At 50.8% G+C, this 22,121-nt stretch overlaps 1 protein-coding gene across 3 annotated transcripts in view; it reads right to left on the bottom strand.

Moving 5' to 3' along the window:
- LOC140405513 (vitamin D3 receptor-like) overlaps positions 1–22,121 on the bottom strand; it is a 230,297-nt gene that overhangs the window by 73,021 nt on the left and 135,155 nt on the right. The window lies entirely within an intron of this gene.

Raw genomic sequence — 22,121 nt, 5'->3', positions numbered from 1 at the left:
CACCATAGCACTCAAACATTTGCGATTAGTAACATCACTTAAGCATTTGGATACCAAAAATAATTACAGAATTTATTTTCCATATTTCTGAATTTCGATAGCTCCAAACACCAGAAAGCTGAGCTACCTGCGAAAAAGCACACCCTGTTTTGATGAGATATTTTAATGTTTTTCTTTATAACCTATAACTCGTGCAGCAAAACTCTGCCCCCCCTGCGCGGGGAGCAGGGCTGTGGCAGCCAGTGTTGGGGGCTGTCAGAGGGAGGGAGAATACAGGAAGCCCGGAGAGAGTTCGGGAGGCAGGTCGGTGAGGCTCGAACGCCTGGAGACTGCAGGGAGGGAGGGCTGGGGGAGAGTTTGGAGGAGCGGGAGAGTTTGGAGATGGGGCGGAGTTCGGAGGAGGGGGAGAATTTAGAGCGAGGCTTTAATAAGGACACGGGGTGTCCACATCGAATAAACATAAGAACAAGGTTTTATTTATAAACATTATATTTACACTTCCAGGTAGATCCCGAGCGGGTTCCTCTCTGGTCTGTGCCTGACTGGCCGACCTTATATACTCTGGGTAACTGAGATACAGCCCCCCCCCCCACCCCCCCACCCCTGGTTATGGGGATATGGTGGAAGTGTGGGTGTAAGTAGGGTGCTCTTTTCAAGAGCCGGTGCAGTCTCCATGGGCCGAATGGCCTCCTTCTGCACTGTAAATTCTATGATTCTTGAAGGCTGGGGATCCTGAAAAGGGGGGCCCCTCAGCGACTCCTTAGTCCTCACTTGGTGGGGGCGGGGTAATGGCCATGTGTGTGTTGGGGAGGGCAGCACGGTGGCGCAGTGGTTAGCACTGCTGCCTCAAGGCGCCGAGGTCCCAGGTTCGATCCCGGCCTTGGGTCACTGCCCGTGTGGTTTGCACATTCTCCCAGTGTTTGTGAGGGTTTCACGCCCACAACCCAAAGATGTGCTGGTTAGGTGGATTGGCCATGCTAAATTGCCCCTTAATTGGAAAAAAAGAATTGGGTACTCTAAATTTAAAAAATAAAATAAATGTGTGTGTTAGGGGGGTGGGGGTTGACATTGTCTGTGGGTTGGGATGTGATCGGGGCATCCTTTCAAAATGGCGGCCCGATCCCGGAGGAGCTGGTCTCACTGGAGTTCAGCTCCCCATTGTGTGGCTTAAACCGGGGAGAAACTCCCCTAGGCCCCCAAAAATGACTATGTGCATTGACTATGTCCCATTGAAACCAGTCCACGCCTCCGGGTGACCCGTGGGCTGGGATACGCTGCCGGCGGGAAAAGTGAAGTCGCACCGACCGGAGAATTCCAGTCATCGTGTGGGTGAATAGCGATGTGGCTCTCCCCCAAAAAGCCGGCAAGAAACACCCCGCCAAACATGACACAAAGAGCGCGATTTAACTAAAAGGGAACAAAGTCCCATAGTGAGCGCTCGCAGCGCCGAGAAATAAATGGCTATAAAATGTCACTCCACAAGACCATCAGACATAGGAGCAGAATTAGGCCACTCGGCCCATCGAGTCTGCTCCGCCATTCATTCATGGCTGATATTTTTCTCATCCCCATTCTCCTGCCTTCTCCCCATAACCCCTGATCCCCTTATTGAAAACGTTTCCCACTGAGGCTTTAGATAGGGGGCCTCAGTGGGAAACGTGCAGCTGAGGTGCACACAGCCTCGTTTCCTACACCGAGGAGCCCTGATCGCTGGACTTCCTCAGTGTAGTGAGAGATTGGGATGCCATTTTTAAATGGTGCCCCAATCTTCGAGGCCCCTGACGCCCCCCCCCCCCTCAAAACCCCAACGCACTATGGGAGGGTCTCAGGCTCCCTGAATCCACCGCCCCCCCCCCCTGAATCCACCACCCCCCCCCCCCCCCGAATCCACCCCCCCCCCCCCCCCCCCCCCAAAACACCTGGGCAGGGCACCCCCGGCCCGATCACCAGCACACAAAGAAATATCAGCTTTGCACCTTGGCGGTGCCGCCCTGCCAAAAGGGCATAGACCTGGGGGCCTCCGATCCCCTGGGAGACCCGCACGAGTACCATTCTGCCTGGTCCCTGTCGGTGTAGACTTTTTTTTTCAAAAAATATACTTTATTCATAACATCTATCATAAACATTACAGAACATTTTGAATTGTCTTGACTGTACATTTCCATCAGAGTTACACACTCCCTTGACTTTCTTCCATTCAATTTTGATAACCTTACACACATATCGTTCTTTACGTTACAATTCCTTCTGAAATATTTACATTGTCATGTTTCTTTTATACATTGGAGTGTTGGTGGCCCAGACCGAGGGGGGTTTACACTGTTACCCGCCCCTCGGTGTACATTTGCTGGAAAGACCTTACACAGTGGTCTTTCCCCATTGCGTCTTGGCGGCAGCTGCCCCAAGCTCGAGTGCGTCCCTCAGCACGTAGTCCTGGACCTTGGAATGTGCCAGTCTGCAACACTCGGTCGAGGACAGCTCTTTGCACTGGAAGGTCAGCAAGTTTCGGGCAGACCAAAGAGCGTCTTTTACCGAGTTGATGACCTTCCAGCAGCAGTTGATGTTTGTCTCGGTGTGTGTCCCTGGAAACAGTCCGTAGAGCACAGAGTCCTGTGTCACAGAGCTGCTCGGGATGAACCTTGACAAATACCACTGCATCTTTCTCCAAACCTTGTTTGCAAAGGCACAGTCCACAAGGAGGTGTGTGACCGTCTCATTTCCCCCACAGCCACTCCGAGGGCAATGTGCAACGGCGCTGAGCCTTCGGGTGTACATGAAGACTCTGACGGAGAGGGCCCTTCTCACCACCAGCCAAGCTAGGTCTTGGTGCTTGTTTGTAAGTTCTGGCGATGAGGTGTTCTGCCAGATGGCTCGGACAGTCTGCTCAGGGAACCGTCCAACGTCCTCCACAGTCTCCTTTTCCCTGAGGGCCTCGAGGACATTACGTGCTGACCACTGCTTCATTGCCTTGTGGTCAAAGGTGTTTTTCTTCAAAAACTTTTCCACGAGAGACAGGTGATACGGCACAGTCCAACTACTTGGAGCGTTCCGCGGCAATGAGGCCAGGCCCATCCTTCGCAACACCGGGGACAGGTAGAACCTCAGTAGTTCTCAGAAGCAAAGGGGATAGATCCCAACACCTCAGGTGCCTCGGGAAACTGCACATTAAAGTGAGATTAGCTGTCGCGCTCTAATATGCAGATTTGCTAAAAGGTGATCCCACCCACAATGGGCAGGATTTACATCGGAATTGCGTTAGATCTCGCAAGGTGTTAGGAACCAGGTAGATCCCGGGAGCGGGGTCTCCCGGCTTCTATCGCCACGCTGCGCCGTGGCGAACTGCTTTTCAGGCGCAGTGTGGCTGTTGGATCATGCCCAAAGATATTTTTGGGTTGAATTCTGCCCATGGTCATTTGATTGATGGACATTTTACAGTATGATAGATATGTCTCCTTGTTACGAGGTGAGAAAATTGTATCTGGTGCAAGTAACGCTTAAAAAAGAATAAATAATTAACCAGATGAAAAATATATTTTCCACTCATACAACCCGTGGAAAGTATTCTTTGAACAACTTAGACCTTGAACTAATGAATCTGGTGTGGTCAGGTCACAGGATAAGGAGATGAGTGGTAAACTGTAACACATTATTCTTCTATTGGAGTTCAGCTATATGTAACCTTGCCTGTTCCTTTAAGGTTACAAAGTCTAATTGTTTAAAATAGACATTTGTTGAGGTCAATTAGCGGTTAAAGGTTTCTCTGCAGTTTGCCAGGTGTTGAAATTCCCTGGCTCGTTCCCAAGGTACAAACAAAACGGAAGTGACTGCTCTCCTCTCCCTTTTGGATAAAAAATGCGTTGCAACTGTAACAAATTCGAAACCTTTGAAGTGCGGCGCAGACTCCAGTCCAAAAGAATGGAATGGAAGGTTCTTCTTTCTGCCAATTGTAAGGATCTTATGTGGAAAATATTTCAACACTTTCAACCCATATTCTGCTGAGCGAGACTCCACAGCAAAGAAAAACTGTTCCTACTGAAAATTTGGTTTTCTGTTTTCCTTCAACAATTCTATAAAGTCCATTCTAGACCTGAACACGGAGGTACTTTTCTATCACATTGGTCTGATAAGGATACAAGCAAGAGCTGGCCATTCAAGAGTTAATCCTCATCTCAAATCTCTTGCTTGCCACTGCAACCTGCCTCATCTGTATGGTCAGCTATTCTGAATTCTCCTTTCCTGTTCCTGAGCTTCAAATATTCCATCCTACAGGCACGATTTAATGGCCGCGTTGTGGCTTAAATGAGACGAGGCCATTAAATTGCGGGAGGCGCCAAAAATGAAAATCGCGCCAGGCGCCGATCTGTATGCAATCTAAGCAGCTCGCTCACGTTGGCTAATGAATCCCGTCATAGCGTGGCGATAAACCAATAATCACCACTTAAGCCCAATCTCCATACAATTAACGGGAGCGACCTGCTACCTAACGGCCTCCCATGATCTAACACCCTCCCCAGCACGTGCTCACAGGGGTGCCAATTGGTACACATTTTAAAAACGTGAACCTGGCGGAAGGGCTGCTGTGGGGATCCGAGGAGGTGAGTAGCCATCTTCGTTCTCAGGCATAGAGCTCGGGGGCCCTGGGGTTGGTGCGCCAGTGCTCGGAGGGGTGGGGGAGCCAGTCTCGGTCAGGGGTGGCCCGCCATCAGTGGGTGGGGGGAGGGGGGGGGGGCGGCAGGGTTTAGCGGTGAGTGGGGGGGGGGGGGCGCCCCCGAGCTGGGTGAAGAGATGGGTCTCTCAGCGATCCAGGTCCGCCATGCCAACCCCACCGTGAGCTCCCGTGCCGGGTGCAACCCCAGGCCGCCTGCCCCACCGACCACCATAACTCTCACTGGCCGCAGAATCCTCAGGCCGCGGGGCTGGAGGCTGCAAATAGGGAATTGTAGTAAAGTAACCACTTACCTCCCAAGTGGATCCCCGTGGGTGGTCGGGCCATATAGCATGTGGGAGTAATTTCCTGGCATCCCATGATGCCTGGACACTGCAGGAGGCAACACCACACACGCCAGCATCCAAACAGCGGCCAGCATCCAAACACCCAGGGGCTGGGGCCCAGCACCGGGGACATGTCGGCGACCAGAGAGTGGGTGTGCGCACCAGGGAGGGGACCAGCATCCGGTCCAGGTAACGTTACGCACGGGTGTCTGTGGTACAGGGTATGGGGTCCGGTGATCAGGGGCCCCACTGCGGTCGGAGGTGTGTGAGCTGGAGGTGTCAGATGGCAGGGGGTTGGGAGCAATGGGGGAATGGAGTGTCCCAGGGAGGAAGACAGTGCTGGTTGGCAGTGTCACACACTCTCTAATTCCTTACAGATATTACACGCAATGGTTGATATCATGGACCCTGTGGCAGCTGCCGTCGTGCTGGTGGCAGGCCTGGCGGCCAGAAGTCAGCGGCAGCAGCATTGACAGAGGCTCCAGGCAGCGACTGATGTGCAGGGCCCTGTTCCCCCCCCCCCCCCCCCCGAGGACCCGGCCGACCGTCAGGCCAGGGAGGGACCCAGAGGGGGAGGCCCGCGAAGCCAAAGGTGTACAGGAATTGCTGGTCTTTCGAACAGATGACGGACAGGATGCCCTGTTTGTCTAGGCAGCGAACTACATACATTTTGACATGGTCAGGCCCAGCAAGATGCCGCGCAGCAGGATTCTCTGCCATTGCTAGTATGCCCGAGGTCCAGTGGGTAATAGATGGCATGCATGTCGCTTTGCGTGCACCGGGTGGTCCGGTGGGGCCCTTCATCAACAGGAAGGTGTTCCACTCACTGGTCGTCAAGTTCATCTGCTCTGATCATGCTAGTGTGTGCCCCCTTCCCTGGGAGTGTGCATGGCAGCTACATCCTGGGGCAGTCGGACAACCCGGTCCTCTTCGAGGACCACCCCAGGATGACTGGTTGGCTCTTGGGGGATAAGGGGTACCCGCTGAGGACCTGGCTAATGACACCAGTACAGAGGTTGGTGACCGAAGCGGAGACCCGATACAATGAGGCCCTTGCAGCCACCCAGGCTGCGATCCATCGGTGTATCGGACTCCTCAAGATGTGATTCCGATGCCTCGACCGCTCTGGTGATGCCCTGCAGTACACCCCCCCCCCACCCACTCCGAGCCTTCCGTGCACTTCACTACGTCTGGGTGTATCCCCAGGATGCACATCAGAAGTGGAGGCAGCCTGTTGCCTACTGCATCCCATGGCCCTCGATGCCCCTGGTGGTCATCCTCTGGCGGCCCTGTGGCCAGAGGGCCCCAGCTCACTTGCCAGCGGCACATGCCCCACTGTGCCGCCATGTTCCGGGCGCGCAGTCCGAGGCGCACCATTGTCAGTGGGATGGGGGGCTGGTAGCTGCCTTCGCCACTCCATAGGGTGGCTTCGGATTGGCACTCAGCGCGCCCTCTTCCTGGTTGGTGCCCTTAGGGCCCTGGCGTTTACGTCGGGACAGAGAGCCAGATGGATTGAGCCCCCACTGTCCCCTGCATCATCTGGCTCTGCCACTCCTGGTGGCTCCCCGAAGTCTGCAGTGTGGTGTTGACGCCATCTACGATGCTCCTCAGTGATTGGGACATGCTCTGGAGTGCCTCGGCTTTGCCCACCTGGTACTGTGTCAAGTCCCCCCTGCGACTGGGACATGCTGTCGAGGCGCTCAGCCATGGCCATCACTGACTGGGCCACGCCTTGGACATCCACTCATGCTGCTGACTGCATGCAACAGGCTTTCCACTGCAGCTGCCACCCTAGCAGTGTTGCCCTCGGTGCCACGCATTGCCGGCGCCATCTCCTGTACCCATAGCCTCTGGGACTCCTCCATTCGGCTGTGGACCTGCTCGAGTGTCGCTGACGTCCCCATCTGAATATCATGGCCGCACCCTAACGTCTGCATCAGCTCCGGGTAAACCTGATCCAGAGGCTCAGCATCAGGCTGTGACCCAGCTGGGTCCTGGGATCCGGCAGACCTCCGACTGCGGTCTCGCCTGGTCGTTCCTGCCTCCATCTGATGTACATCAGCAGCCGTGTGGTGCTCACCGGAATGTGCCCCAGAAGTCTGGCCACGACCATTGCCCACCGAGGTGTGTGTCTCTGTGCTGGTAGAGGGGGGGGGATGATAGTTGTGACGGGTATAAACTGGTGTCCTCGCGGTCCCAGCGAATCAGCAGGTGAACCACGATTTGCAACGTGAATCCCGTGGGGCCTCGTTAAGTGGACCAATTAACGTTTTATAGCAGTGACGGACTTGCGGCATTTCCTGCTCGCTACCACACAAGAGATTTTTGGTAAAATCAGGCCTACATCTTCTTCTTCCTATGTCCTTACTGTTAAAATGAAGACACATCAACTACCCAAGTTTATTTTTTTGCCCCTCCCTCAAAATATTGAAATTCCTTACTTCACTCACTCTTACCTTCTCCTGACAAAACCCATGCTCATCATAATCTAACCACTACTTACTGAATTATCTGCTCACTATGAGGGGCACTGCCACCTGATGACCACTAGAACATAGAACATAACAGCGCAGTACAGGCCCTTCGGCCCTCGATGTTACGCCGACTGTGAAACCACTCTAAAGCCCATCTACACTATCCCCTTATCGTCCATATGTCTATCCAATGACCATTTGAATGCCCTTAGTGTTGGCGAGTCCACTACTGTTGCAGGTAGGGCATTCCACACCCTTACTACTCTCTGAGTAAAGAACCTACCTCTGACATCTGTGTTATATCTATCTCCCCTCAATTTAAAGGTATCTATCTCCCCTCAATTTAAAGCTATGTCCCCTCGTGCTAGACATCACTATCCGAGGAAAAAGACTCTCACTGTCCACCCTATCCAATCTTCTGATCATTTTGTATGCCTCAATTAAGTCACCTCTTAACCTTCTTCGCTCTAACGAAAACAGCCTCAAGTCCCTCAGCCTTCCCTCATAAGATCTGGCTTGTTCAAGCACCAAGACAAGAATTGCTACCAAAGAAGTCCTAGCTTGGTCAAGCAATAAGACACTGCCACCTTCAGCATGGGCCGGAGTTCCTCATTTTAAAAAAATACCAATTTTATTCAGAGGTCACAAGATTGCTGCAGGAATGTCAAACTTAGAGCATGAGGCTGCATCAGCTGGCCGTGTTGGTTACCGACAGATGAAGCCATGGGGTACGGGCCTCTGGCACGGAGTCTGTCCCTGTTGCTCAGAAGGGAAGGGGGGAAGAGGAGCAGAGCATTAGTAATTGGGGACTCGATAGTCAGGGGCACAGATAGGAGATTTTGTGGGAGCGAGAGAGACTCACGTTTGGTATGTTGCCTCCCAGGTGCAAGGGTACGTGATGTCTCGGATCGTGTTTTCCGGGTCCTTAGGGGGGAGGGGGAGCAGCCCCAAGTCGTGGTCCACATTGGCACGAACGACATAGGTAGGAAAGGGGACAAGGATGTCAGGCAGGCTTTCAGGGAGCTAGGATGGAAGCTCAGAACGAGAACAAACAGAGTTGTTATCTCTGGGTTGTTGCCCGTGCCACGTGATAATGAGATGAGGAATAGGGAGAGAGAGCAATTAAACACGTGGCTACAGGGATGGTGCAGGCGGGAGGGATTCAGATTTCTGGATAACTGGGGCTCTTTCTGGGGAAGGTGGGACCTCTACAGACAGGATGGTCTACATCTGAACCTGAGGGGCACAAATATCCTTTTGGGGGGGGGGGGGGGGGAGAGATTTGTTAGTGCTCTTTGGGGGGGGGTTTAAACTAATACAGCAGGGGCATGGGAACCTGGATTGTAGTTTTAGGGTACGAGAGATTGAGAGTATAGAGGTCAGGAGCACAGAATTGACTTCGCAGGAGGGGGCCAGTGTTCAGGTAGGTGGTTTGAAGCGTGTCTACTTCAATGCCAGGAGTATACGAAATAAGGTAGGGGAACTGGCAGCATGGGTTGGTACCTGGGACTTCGATGTTGTGGCCATTTCGGAGACATGGATAGAGCAGGGACAGGAATGGTTGTTGCAGGTTCCGGGGTTTAGGTGTTTTAGTAAGCTCAGAGAAGGAGGCAAAAGAGGGGGAGGTGTGGCGCTGCTAGTCAAAAACAGTATTACGGTGGCGGAGAGGATGCTAGATGGGGACTCTTCTTCCGAGGTAGTATGGGCTGAGGTTAGAAACAGGAAAGGAGAGGTCACCCTGTTGGGAGTTTTCTATAGGCCTCCAAATAATTCTAGGGATGTAGAGGAAAGGATGGCGAAGATGATTCTGGATAAGAGTGAAAGTAGCAGGGTAATTATTATGGGAGACTTTAACTTTCCAAATATTGACTGGAAAAGATATAGGGTTTCCTGACACAATATGTTGACAGGCCAACAAGAGGAGAGGCCACATTGGATTTGGTTTTGGGTAATGAACCAGGCCAGGTGTTAGATTTGGAGGTAGGTGAGCACTTTGGGGACAGTGACCACAATTTGGTGACGTTTACGTTAGTGATGGAAAGGGATAAGCATACCCCGCAGGGCAAGAGTTATAGCTGGGGGAAGGGCAATTATGATGCCATTAGGCATGACTTGGGGGGGATAGGTTGGAGAAGTAGGCTGCAAGTGTTGGGCACACTGGATATGTGGAGCTGGTTTAAGGAACAGCTACTGCGTGTTCTTGATAAGTACGTACCGGTCAGGCAGGGAGGAAGGCGTCGAGCGAGGGATCCGTGGTTTACCAAAGAAGTGGAATCTCTTGTTAAGAGGAAGAAGGAGGCCTATGTGAAGATGAGGAGTGAAGTTTCAGTTGGGGCGCTTGATATAGTTACAAGGTAGCGAGGAAGGATCTAAAGAGAGAGCTAAGACGAGCAAGGAGGGGACATGAGAAGTATTTGGCAGGTAGGATCAAGGAAACCCCAAACGCTTTCTATAGGTATGTCAGGAATAAAAGAATGACTAGGGTAAGAGTAGGGCCAGTCAAGGACAGGGATGGGAAGTTGTGTGTGGAGTCTGAAGAGATAGGCGAGATACTAAATGAATATTTTTCGTCAGTATTCACTCAGGAAAAAGATAATGTTGTGGAGGAGACCCAGGCTATTAGAATAGATGGCATTGAGGTACGTAGGGAAGAGGTGTTGGCAATTCTGGACAGGCTGAAAATAGATAAGTCCCCGGGGCCTGATGGGATTTATCCTAGGATTCTCTGGGAAGCCAGGGAAGAGATTGCTGGGCCTTTGGCTTTGATTTTTATGTCATCATTGGCTACAGGAATAGTGCCAGAGGACTGGAGGATAGCAAATGTGGTCCCTTTGTTCAAGAAGGGGAGTAGAGACAACCCCGGCAACTATAGACCGGTGAGCCTCACGTCTGTTGTGGGTAAAGTCTTGGAGGGGTTTATAAGAGACAAGATTTATAATCATCTAGATAGGAATAATATGATTAGGGATAGTCAGCATGGCTTTGTGAAGGGTAGGTCATGCCTCACAAACCTTATCGAGTTCTTTGAGAAGGTGACTGAACAGGTAGACGAGGGTAGAGCAGTTGATGTGGTGTATATGGATTTCAGTAAAGCGTTTGATAAGGTTCCCCACGGTAGGCTATTGCAGAAAATACGGAGGCTGGGGATTGAGGGTGATTTAGAGATGTGGATCAGAAATTGGCTCGCTGAAAGACAGAGGGTGGTGGTTGATGGGAAATGTTCAGAGTGGAGTTCAGTTACAAGTGGCGTACCACAAGGATCTGTTCTGGGGCCGTTGCTGTTTGTCATTTTTATCAATGACCTAGAGGAAGGCGCAGAAGGGTGGGTGAGTAAATTTGCAGACGACACTAAAGTCGGTGGTGTTGTCGACAGTGCGGAAGGATGTAGCAGGTTACAGAGGGACATAGATAAGCTGCAGAGCTGGGCTGAGAGGTGGCAAATGGAGTTTAATGCACAGAAGTGTGAGGTGATTCACTTTGGAAGGAATAACAGGAATGCGGAATATTTGGCTAATGGTAAAGTTCTTGGAAGTGTGGATGAGCAGAGGGATCTAGGTGTCCATGCACATAGATCCCTGAAAGTTGCCACCCAGGTTGATAGGGTTGTGAAGAAGGCCTATGGTGTGTTGGCCTTTATTGGTAGAGGGATTGAGTTCCGGAGTCATGAGGTCATGTTGCAGCTGTACAAAACTCTGGTACGGCCGCATTTGGAGTATTGCGTACAGTTCTGGTCACCGCATTATAGGAAGGACGTGGAAGCTTTGGAGCGGGTGCAGAGGAGATTTACCAGGATGTTGCCTGGTATGGAGGGAAAATCTTATGAGGAAAGGCTGATGGACTTGAGGTTGTTTTCGTTAGAGAGAAGAAGGTTAAGAGGAGACTTAATAGAGGCATACAAAATGATCAGGGGGTTAGATAGGGTGGACAGTGAGAGCCTTCTCCCGCGGATGGAAATGGCTAGCACGAGGGGACATAGCCTTAAACTGAGGGGTAATAGATATAGGACAGAGGTCAGAGGTAGGTTCTTTACGCAAAGGGTGGTGAGGCCGTGGAATGCCCAACCTGCAACAGTAGTGAACTCGCCAACATTGAGGGCATTTAAAAGTTTATTGGATAAGCATATGGATGATAATGGCATAGTGTAGGTTAGATGGCTTTTGTTTCGGTGCAACATTGTGGGCCGAAGGGCCTGTACTGCGCTGTATCGTTCTATGTTCTATGAAAGGCTATGCTTAGATACAAGACTAACCTTGGCTTCCTGACAATATTCTTACGAGTTTTAATCAGATATCATCATCAGCACTGTTCAAATATTTCAGGGTTGATGCTGCTGTGGAGTCTCACGAGATGAAGGTGGGTTGGAGACGGAGCTACCATAGTATAGCCCCAGTTATCTGACCCACGTGCCACCAGCGAGGTTTCGCATTCCAGTGACTGTCCTTGCTAAATTACCTACTTACTGCCTCATATCTTACTACCACCAATTTTACGATGTCACGGTCATGAATACTATGCAACGCAACAATCACTCATGGTTAGGCATAATACTTTGGGATTTCTAAATTGAAGTCACACAATAGTTTGATCTTGGAGAACACAAACACATACATATGCAAGTTTGACACCTTTTGTTGCTGTACTTTGCAACAAATCACCATCGGCAATTGCTTGCCTCCCACGAAGACCTAAGAGATATTCTAGTTCTTGGCTCTCACTAACCAAAATATGCTGACACGCCTCTAGTATACATTACACATTACAACTCACCACACTGCCTTGCTATATAGACTATTAAATAATCTTTTCCAAGTTAGCTGCCAAATACTTCTTTAAAAAAAAGATGCAGCTAATTGTGAAAAGCCCGGTGGGCTAAATCTGCCATGTGACTTCTGTTGAGCAGCCTGGCACTATGAAGCTTGTCTGCAATCAGAGAGTATCAGCCTCTGAAGAATGAAGATACTGTAGACTGGACTCCATCCTGCCAGAGGGGACCATTTTAGCTCAGTTGGCTGGTTTGTGATGCAGAACGAGGCCTACAGCATGGATTCATTCCCGTATTGGCTGACGTTATTCATGAAGGCCCTGCGTTCTCACCCTCGCCGGAGGTGTGGTGATCCTCAGGTTAAATCACCAGTCTGCTTTCATACAGGGTTAACGTGGGACTGAGTACAGTACCGTGATGTACTGTGTACAGTGATGTAAGAGGGTCCATGATCCAGAGCCAGGATTAGTCCAGAGATGGAGAGATGTGTAAGTCAGCTCTATACATGTAACCTCTAATGGCGGCACGGTGACATAGTGGTTAGCACTGTCGCTTCACAGCACCAGGGTCCCAGGTTCGATTCCCGGCTTGGGTCACTGTCTGTGCGGAGTCTGCACGTTCTCCCCGTGTCTGCGTTGGTTTCCTCCGGGTGCTCCAGTTTCATCCCACAGTCCAAAGACGTGCAGGTTAGGTGGGTTGGCCATGGTAAATTGCCCTTAGTCCAAAGGGTTGGGTGGGGTCGCTGGGATAGGGTGGAGGTGTGGGCTTGGGTAGGGTGCTCTTTCCAAGGGCCGGTGCAGACTCGATGGGCCAAATGGCCTCCTTCTGCACTGTAAATTCTATGATTCTATATATGTTTGTTATGCGTTGTCAATAAAGACTTGCTGTTAATAAACTCAAGACAACGAAACCGACCTCATGGTGCCTGAAGCAGGATTCTACAATCATAGGTCCCATTGCAGAAAAGCATGAGCTGATAATTGTCCATAGAAGCAAAGAGGTCAGACCTACTCCTCCCCACCTCCTGAAAATATCCTCAACCACCTCTGGGAGGATCTTCCGTTCATGATGCTGACCGAGGAGGCAATTAAATCATATTCTTCTTTGCATATTTACCCCAATGTTGTAAATACCAAAGTTGAACTAAAATAATAATCCTGTGACTGCGAGCCCAGCATAGTAACGCGATTGCATCTTGACAGGGATTAGCAGCAAGTTCCACCCTGTTAGTAAATCAAAATTGACAGCCAGCCATAACCAGCTAGTAACAAAATTGCTCCAAATATTTTTTGGAAGTCCTTAAGGCATTTGCTTCAGTTCCCGTTAAGCTAAATGTTTACTGATGGAAATGAGGCTTGCCACAGAAAATATAAAACTTATGAATGGTTAAGTAACTTTATTGAAGCCTACTTGTGACAATAAGCGATTATTATTAATATTATTATTCAACCTCATATCCCTGACCTTGAACTTGTTTCACCCTCGTAACTGACCCTTCAACTAAGAGGAACAGCTGCTCCCTACCCACCCTGTCCACGCCCCACATAATCTTGTCCACCTCGATCAGGCCGCCCCTCAGTCTTCTCTGCTCTAGCGAAAACAGCCCAAGCCTGTCCAACCTCTCTTCATAACTGAAACATTCCACCCCAGGCACCATCCTGGTGAATCTCCTCTGCCCCCCCTCCAGTGCAATCACATCCTTCCTATAATGTGGCGACCAGAATTGCACACAGTACTCCAGCTGTGGCCTCACCAAAGTTCTGTACAACTCCAACACAACCTCCCTGCTTTTGTAATCTATGCCACGATTGATAAAGGCAAGTGTCCCATATGCCTTTTTCACCTCCCTATTAACCTGCCCTTCTGCCTTCAGAGATCTCTGGACAAACACACCAAGGTCCCTTTGTTCCTCGGAACTTCCCAGTGTCAGGCCGTTCATTGAACATTTCCTTGTCACATTACTCCTTCCAAAATGTGTCACCTCACACTTTTCCGGGATATATTCCATCTGCCACTTTTCCGCCCATTTTTTTAAACGATTCATTTACGGGACGTGGGCGTCGCTGGACAGGCCCAGCATTTATTGCCCATCCCTAATTGCCCCATGAGAAGGTGGGGGTGAGCTGCCTTCTTGAACCACTACAGTCCATGTGGTGTAGGTACACCCACCGTGCTGTTAGGGAGGGAGTTCCAGGACGTTGCCCCAGCGACAGTGAAGGAACGGTCGATATATTTCCCAGTCAGGGTGGTGAGTGACTTGGAGGGGAACCTCCAGGTGGTGGGGGTCCCAGGTATCTGCTGCTCTTGTCCTTCTAGATGGCAGTGGTCATGGGTTTGGAAGGTGCTGTCTAAGGAGCCTTGGTGAGTTACTGCAGTGCATCTTGTAGATGGTGCACACGGCTGCTACTGTTCGTCGGTGGTGGAGGGAGTAAATGTTTGTGGAAGGGGGAGCAATCAAGTGAGGCTGCTTTGTCCTGGATGGTGTTGGGCTTCTTGAGTGTTGTTGGAGCTGCGCTCATCCAGGCAAGTGGAGAGTATTCCATCACACTCCTGACTTGTGCCTTGTAGATGGTGGACAGGCTTTTGGGGGGTCAGGAGGTGAGCTAGTCACTGCAGGATTCACAGCCTCTGACCTGCTCTGGTAGCCACAGTATTAATGTGACTGGGTCCAGTTCAGTTTCTGGTCAATGGTAACCCCCAGGAAGTTGATTGTGGGGATTCAGCGACGGTAATGCCAATGAATGTTAAGGGGTGATGGTTAGATCCTCTCTTATTGGAGATGGTCATTGCCTGGCACTTCTGTGGCGCGAATGTAACTTGTCAGCCCAAGCCTGGATATTGTCCAGGTCTTGCTGCATTTGGACAGGGACTGCTTCAGTATCTGAGGAGTTGCGAATGGTGCTGAACATTGTGCAGTCATCCGCAAACATTCCCACTTCTGACCTTATGATGGAGGGAAGGTCATTGATGAAGCAGCTGAAGATGGTTGGGCCTCGGACACTGCCCTGAGGAACTCCTGCAGTGATGTCCTGGAGCTGAGATGATTGACCTCCAACCACCACAACCATCTTCCTTTGTGCCAGGTACGACTTCAAAAAGCGGAATGTTTTCCCCCTGATTCCCATTGACTCCAGTTTAGCGAGGGCTATATCTTCCTGTAACCCAAGACACTCAACCTGACTATTAACCACCCGGCCAATCTTTGTGATCCGTAAACTTACTGATCCTAACCCCCACATTGTCATTTATATAAACGACATAGATGACTAACAGTACGTTAGGATTATATTCGTTGGAGTTTAGAAGAGTGAGAGGGGATCCAATAGAATCTTATAAAGTTCTAACAGGATTAGACAAGGTGTAGGGCAGCACAGTGGTTAGCACTGCTGCCTCACAGCGCCGAGGTCCCGGGTTTGATCCCAGCTCTGGGTCACTGTCCGTGTGGAGTTTACACATTCTCCCCGTGTCTGCGTGGGTTTCGCCCCCACAACCCAAAGATGTGCAGGGTGGGTGGATTGGCCACACTAAATTGCCCCTTAATTGGAAAAAAGAATTGGGTACTCTAAAAATTTTTTTAAAAAAGGATTAGATAGGGTAAATTCAAAAAGAATGTTCCCGATGGTGGGAGAGTCCAGAACTAGGGGTCATAGTTTGAGGATAAGGGTTAAACCTTTTAGGACGGAGGTGTGGATGAATTTCTTCACCCAAAGGGGGGGGCGAATCTGTGGAATTCGGTACCACAGAAAGTAGTTGAGGCCAAAATGTTGTTTAATTGCAAGAAGGAGTTAGATACAGCTCTTGGGGCTAAAGGGATATGGGGGGGGGGGGGGGGGGGGGGGTGAAGGAGGGATCAGGGTATTGAGCTTGATGATCTGCCATGATCATACTGAATGGTGGAGCAGGCTTGAAGGGCCGAATGGCCTCCTCCTGCTTCTATTTTCAATGTATGTTTCTATGTGAGATTTTTCTTTAAGCCCAGATCAGGGCGTCCTTTAAAAATAGGGCCCAGACTGGGGCAGGTCACATAAGTAAAATTTGACCAGAGTGGGAGTTTCGGAGATGGGATGCACTCTCGCTGCCACTGGCAGGGAGAGTGCAGACTGTAAAGATGACAATTCCTGTTCATCTTCCAGTGCCTCCCGATCTTTATCCCACGGTCCTTCTTCAAAAGGACTGGCAAAATCATCATGAGCTTTGTCTGGGTGGGAAAATCCCCGCGGGTGAGGAAGGCGATGCTTGAAAGGAGCCGCAGCGAGGGGGGACTGGCATTGCCGAATCTGATCAACTACTACTGGGCAGCTAACATAGCCATGATAAGGAAGTGGATGGTGGGTACGGGGTCTATCTGGGAGGCGGCTTCGTGCAGGGGCACCAGTTTGGCAGCCCTGGTCACGGCTCCCCTAACGCTTGCGCCGGCCAGGTACTCCACCAGCCCGGTAGTGGGGGCGGCCCTGCGGATTTGGGGCCAGTGGAGGAGGCATGTAGGGGGGGGTGCGTCTGTCTGGGCTCCAATATGTGATAACCATCGATTCGCCCCCGGGAACATGGATGGAGGGTTTCGAGCATGACGGCGGGCGGGGGTGAGGAGGGTGGGCGATATGTTCCTGGAGGGGAACTTTGCGAGTTTGGGGGAGTTGGAGGAGAAAGCTGGGCTGGAAAGGGGAAATGATTTTAGGTATTTACAGGTGCGGGACTTTGTACGCAGACAGGTCCCATCCTTCCCACGCCTCCCGCCAACAGGGATCCAGGACAGAATAGTCTCTAGAGGAGAAGGAGGAGAGGGTGGAGAAGGAGGAGAGGGTGGAGAAGGAGGAGAGGGTAAAGTCTCGGATATTTACAGGTGCTCATGAAGGGAGAAGAGTCCCAGACGGGGAACTGAAACTCAAATGGGAGGAACTTGGCGGGGAGATGGAGGACGGGCTGTGGGCGGGAGCCCTGAGTAGGGTAAACTCAACCACAACATGTGCCAGGCTCGGCCTGATTCAGTTTAAGGTCGTTCACCGGGCCCACATGACGGTAGCTCAGATGAGCAAATTCTTTGGGGTAGAGGACAAGTGCTCTAGATGCGCGGGAGGACCAGCGAACCATGTTCACATGTTTTGGGCATGCCCTAAGCTTAGGGGGTACTGGGAGGGATTTGCAGGGTTCATGTCCCGGGTGCTGAAAACAAGGGTGGTGGTGAGTCCAGGGGTGGCAATTTTTGGGGTTTCGGAAGACCCGGGAGTCCAGGGGGAGAAAGAGGCAGATGTTCTGGCCTTTGCTTCCCTGATAGCCCGGCGGCGAATACTGCTGGCATGGAGGGACTCAAAACCCCCGAAGACCGAACTATGGCTTTCGTACATGTCAAGTTTTCTGGGTATGGAAAAAATCAAGTTCGCCTTGAGGGGATCTGTATTGGGGTTCGCCCGAAGGTGGCAACCATTCATCGACTTCTTCGCCGGAGAGCGAACGTCAGCGGGGGGAGGGAGATTAGGGTAGAGGAGGAGGGATAAACAGGCGGGTAGTGTCTATGGGAGAGGAGCGGGCATGTGCAGTATGGTTTGGTTGAAGTGTTGGTTTTCCACTGATGTTTGCATATTTCTGTAATCTGTAACTGTTTACAATGCCAAAAAATACCTCAATAAAATTGTTTGTTTAAAAAAAAAATAGGGCCCTGATCTCTGTGGAACTGCCGTTGTCAGCTCTATGGGGCCCTGCGCTGCCACATAGAGTTGGCAATGTTGCACCGGTTACCGGTTTGCTCGCCTCAGCCAGTACTCTGTGCACAGAGTGGAAAATTATCCATGCTGTCAGTTTCGGTTTGTCTTTACCCAAATTGCTACACTGCTTTAACTGTCTGGATTCTTCTCTTCAGATTTCTAAATCTCCCTCCAACTGCTCCATCCCAGCTCCCCCACCACTTTGAGGTTAAAATCCTATCCGCAGCCCTAGTATGCAGTTCAGCAGGACACTGGTCCCAGCCAGGTTTAAGTGGAGCTCCCTCTTTTCCCAGTACTGGTGCCAATGCCTCATGAATCATAACCACTTTTAATTCTTTAATCTGCTTGACCCTGTCAATTCGCTCAGGTGACAATTCAGGCATTAATTCAAACAACTCTGCTTCCGTGCTTCCTGTCCCAAAATATTCCTGACCATTCATGTGAGGGACTGAGGAATGCCGCTGGTGATCTCAGAAGTGGAACCCTGGCCTATGACTCCGGAAAAATGCAATTTTAGAAACCATTTTTGGCAAGTAGTAAAATCCATTAATAAAATGAACATGTATTTATTTAACGTTACAGCACTTCGAAAAAGTCGTCCGAGAAATTTGAATGTGTCAGCAGAGGTTCCTGCATCTTTGCACATATTTGGGAATAATAGCATCAATTGGATTGGATTTGGATTTGTTTATTGTCACGTATACCAAGGTAAAGTGAAAAGTATTGTTCTGCGTACAGTCCTGACAGATCATTCCATACATGAAAAACATGGGACATACGATAAAGACAGAATGTAAATACATAGACACAGATATTCCATTCAATGGCAGTTTATATGGTTCCTTCTTTTGCCTTTATTTTCAGATATAGTCCTCCCCTTGTCATTGCTTGGTCATAGACCCATCTGCGCAACACCACTGGCTTGATTTACCTCATTGTGCGGAGGCGTTTCCAGTATTGAATGCTGGATGTTAGAAAGGTATGCACCCCTCACAAATGTATCCAGAGTGACATTAACAGGAAGCCAGAAGTAAATTAAACTCCCTTCTTGGTTGGGAAGGCAGACATATTTCCACAGGGAAGGGGAAGAGAAAAATGACAAATAACATGTTTGTCAAATGTCAAACTTGAAAACAAAAATGATTTTCTGTCGATATAGAAGCTGTAGCATTCTTTGAACCCTGTTGGTTAATAATAATGCTTCTCCCCACTTGTCAGACATAATACTGCTCAACTTGAGTTCAAACTCTGCAGAGTACCACAGTTAAAATGTTAAACAGAGTCCCATATGTTGCTAAGAGTAGAGGCTAAGTATTTCCAATGTTAGTTGTGAGGGGGATGTCCAGTCTCATTAGGGTTGATATTTATGTTGCTAGCACATCTTCTGTAACACTTCTAGTTTACGTGTAGTTTTACCAGAGAAAATAAAATCCAGCCATTAATTTATCTTTTATGTAACAACACCGTGGACTAGGGCGCAGTACAAAGAACAAAGTCCATTCCAGCTTCACTAATTCCAGAGTCACAACACAAGTGAATTAACCAATAATTCTTAAGCTACCCAATAATTATAGTCACCAGGTTTGTAAATGTAAACACAATTACTGTTTATTTATAACAAGAACTATAATGAAATATGCAGCAATTATAACTGGTTAACTATTATTTAATTCCTAATCCCCTCCACTTTAACTTGCCCCCCACTCTCTCTACACACACACACACACACACAAGACAAAGAAACACAGAGGGGAAGAAAGGGGTAAAAACTATAAGTAAAAGGAAAAATTGTATTTGTTTCAGATGGTTGTTTCCAGCGCCTTACTCCTTCTCAAACTTTGCTTTCAGTTCAAGGTTTTTAACCGTAGATTCATTCAGGTCTCTGTAGTTTCATAAATACGGCACTCAGAGCCTTTCTGGAGAGAGTGTTTGCAGCCTGTAATAGTTTTCCTGTAGATTCATTCATTCAGGTTTCTGTAGTTTCAGAAATACAGCACTCACAGCCTTTGTGGAGAAAACACGGAGGAGAGGGAGTCCTTGTACCTGTGCATCTTAGGAGTCAAACTGAGCTCATAGGGACGCTGAAAATCATTCCACTGGGATAGGATCCAATCACCACCTGCTACCGGGCAGAGTAAGGCCTTTTGGGTCAATTCATTGGCCATCAGCCAATCAATCAAACCAAGTTCCACCCCACCTCTCCCTCTCTGGTGCTGAAAAGTCTGAAGCCCCTGTTCAAACCAGCAGGGAGTAGCAGAGTGTTCTCTCCTGTAACTTCGGAATTCCTCATTCTCTCTGCTGCTTGACTCAAAGACGCATGTCCATTAATCACCCATGGAGCAAAAATGATAACGGAAAAATAAAAAAAAAGGGGAAATAGGGGAATAAACAAGAAAGGGCCCTTACATGCATTGATGTTTTTATTCCTTTCTGCCCAGATTGAATGCATCTTGGACCCACATCCAGTCATTCCCCCGAACCCTGGGCGGGATTCTCCGACCCCCCGCCGGGTTTGAGAATCGCTGGGGGGGCGGCGTGAGTCCCGCCCCTACCGGCTGCCGAATTCTCCAGCGCCAGGCAGCGGCCCCCTTGGTGATTCTCCGGCCCGCGATGGGCCGAGTGGCCGCCTGTTTTCAGCGGGACCCGCCGGCGTAAATCACAACAGGTCCTTACCTGCGGGACCTGGCTCCATGGGCGGCCTGCAGAGTCCGCGGGGGGGGGGGGGATCTGGCCCCGGGGGGTGCCCCCACGGGGGCCTGGCCCGCGATCGGGGCTCACCGATCCGCGGGCGGGCCTGTGCCGTGGGGGCACTCTTTCCCTCCGCACCGGCCGCTGTTAACCTCCACCATGGCCGGTGCAGAGAAGAACCCCCCTGCGCATGTGCTGGGATGACGCCAGCACACTCTGGCGCTCCCGCGCATGCACCAAGTCGTGCGGCCGGCGGAGGCCCTTCAGCGCCGGTTGGCGCCGGCCTAGCCCCTGAAGGTGTGGAGGATTCCGCACCATCGGGGCGGCCCGACGCCGGAGTGGTTCACGCCATTCCTCAGCGTCGGAGTGGCCCGCCCTGCCGGTTCGTGGAGAATCACGCCCGTCTCAAAGGTACTTTTGATAATATTAGTCCAACATCAACAGGCCTCCAAAGTTTAAAGAAAGCAAAATCAAGGACCCTGGGGGCTGGATTCTCCGATTCTGGGGCGATGTCCCCATGCTGGCGTGGGAACGGTGGTGTTTTACGGCAGAAAAAATGGTGCAAAACAGCCACCAATCCCCCGTTTTGCTGGGGGGTAACAGGACGGCTGCGCAGAGCACCCGGCTCTAGCTGCCGATACGCCCTGGAGAATTGCCGGGTCCGTGGCCGCTCGTGCGCACAGCGGCGGCCTGCAGCGGCTGCGCCGTGCTTCATGGCAGAGGCCGCTTGCGGGCCTGACTCGCGAAATAGTCATCCTCTTCAGCCGGCTCACGCGCCCCTGCCACCCCCTCACAGTGCCCCTAGTCCCCCCATGCCTGCGGATCAGCCCTCCCCCGACCATGGTGGTGCTGGACTGAGTCCGCAGCCACCACGCTGAGCTCCCGATGGGTGAGGCCACGTGACCCACGCCGTCAGGAACTCAGCCGGTCGGGGGCGGAGCATCGGGGGGGGCCGGGCATCAGGCAATGTCCCGAGGCCGTCGCTACGGCGTACTCTGATACGCCGCTTTGGGGGGCGGAGCATTGCGAAAGCCGCGCCGCCCCCGATTTGGTTGGAATCAGGTATTCTCCGGCTGGTCGCTGAACGGGATTCCAGCGTTGGCGAACGGAGAATTCCGCCCACCACCTCCATTTGGACTGTAGATCAAAGGCATTGCCAATATAGACCTTTATAATAATGGACCCCCAATGGGCCTATTAGGGACAGAAAGCGCACGGATAAATTAAAATGGGAGAGAGTGAGAGCAGAATTCAGAGTTTATGGCTTTCCCACCCCATAAGGTCAGAAGCAGACTGGGGGGGGGGGGGTTGCCCCAGGCCATCACAATAGCCCCATAGCAGGGCAAAGGAGAACTCAGCATTTAGTAAGTGGGTGCTCATGGAACTGCACAGTTCAAAAAACGATCACACGGGATGAAAAACCCAACATCCAAGACTTTGCATCACTGCACAGGGAAATCCCACCCAAGTCAGGCTGGAAGAGTTTGGAGCTACAATATTTATGAA

This window comes from Scyliorhinus torazame, chromosome X (genome assembly GCF_047496885.1).
Source record: "Scyliorhinus torazame isolate Kashiwa2021f chromosome X, sScyTor2.1, whole genome shotgun sequence".
NCBI lineage: Eukaryota > Metazoa > Chordata > Chondrichthyes > Carcharhiniformes > Scyliorhinidae > Scyliorhinus > Scyliorhinus torazame.
The sequence above is the reverse complement of the archived record's forward strand: the minus strand, read 5'-3'. Positions and strand labels throughout refer to the sequence as shown.